The sequence below is a fragment of the Echinops telfairi genome, unplaced genomic scaffold (assembly GCF_000313985.2).
Source record: "Echinops telfairi isolate 266 unplaced genomic scaffold, ASM31398v2 ScPeMD7_5;HRSCAF=22, whole genome shotgun sequence".
NCBI lineage: Eukaryota > Metazoa > Chordata > Mammalia > Afrosoricida > Tenrecidae > Echinops > Echinops telfairi.
This window is the reverse complement of record NW_022103901.1, coordinates 6933249-6934655: the sequence shown is the minus strand read 5'-3', so window position 1 is coordinate 6934655 and position 1407 is coordinate 6933249.

The following is a 1407-nucleotide window of genomic DNA, read 5'->3' as shown; positions in this document are numbered from 1 at the left end:
CCCATCTCGCCGCCGCTCCTAGTTGCTCCGAAAGTCACAGAATCCGCGTCTCCAGGCCAGATTTTCCCTCTAGCCATTCACGGCCACCACGCAAAGCAGAGCGGCGAGCTCGCCGAAAAGGATGCCTTCTTCACCCACCGGGATGGAACGCACCCGCCCGCCCGCTCCGGGGGTGCGGGGAACCTAAGGGACCCTCCAGCCCGGCCGCAGCCACTATGCCGTGACCGCCCCCAGCCCTCCAGGCCCCCACGCTCCAGCCGCCCCCACCCTTTCCGGGTGCGCGCGCACGAGCCGGCGCGCAGGGGAGGTGTGCGCCCGGCAGCCTGCGGGCGGCGGCGAGGGGAGAGGGGTGGCCACGGGCGGCGGGGGAGGAGCCGGCGCTGCAGCCGGTCCCCTCGGGCCGCGCCCCGCCCTCCGCCGCCACCTGCGCGTCCCCTCCGCTCTCAGCGGGACGTGCGGGTTTTGGGTGCCGCAGCGGCGGCATCTCGGCAATCGCCGATTCCGAGCCCGGGCGGGTGACTCCGGGCCGCGCGGGATGAGCTGCACGGTCCGTGCTGGCGGTCGCAGGGTGCGCCGGCGCGCATCCCTTCCCGGCGCGCACCCCGCGACGTTGGTGGAGGGGGCCAGAGAACTGCTGTGACTTTTGAGCTCCCTCTCCTTCTTCCGGCCGGCCTCCGGACGCGCCAGCGCGGGGCCAGGCCACTGCGCCCCGCAGGCCCCGCAGACTCGCCGTGTGGGGCTGGGACTTGGAACGTGTCCGAAGCCGGCGGCCCCCGGCGCGCTGGCGAGTTTGGCGGCGGGGTGGGGTTGTCCCCGGGCGCGAGGGGCGGAGAGAACGTCTCGCTCTACCCCCTCCGCCCGCCCTCTGCTGCTGCCCTCACTTTGGAGAGTAATTGAGACTTGAGCGTGACTGCGGAGACGCGAGGATGCGGGCGCCTAGCGCGGGCTTTCCCTCGGCCCGGCGTGATGGAGCGGGTCGGTGAGCCGAACAAAGGCGCACGCCCCGGGGAGCCGGTCCTCCGCTGAAGAGCGCCTGCTGCGCGCCGCGACAGCCGCCGGAGGGCCACGGTGCTGACCGAGGCGCCCACGGTCCCCCGAGAGCCGGCGGCGTGTCCTAACCGGGCACCTGCGCACCGCACGCCGAGGCTCCGGGGCAGCCCCCGCCGGCCTCTGGCTCCGCTGCGTCCGGAGCTCCGCTCGGCAGCCGGGAGGCGAGCCGTGCGCCAGGTGGGGAGAGATCCCGTACCCTGGCCTTAACCGAGAAGCCTAGGCATCAAGAAGGAGCCGCGCCCGCTGGGACCGAGCAGGCATCTGGAGAGTTCTGTGGACTAGGGGAGCCCACGTGAGCTATCCCGCCCGCTGGATCTTCCCAAGCGGTATCCGCTGGTCACGCACCGGCCCCGGGGC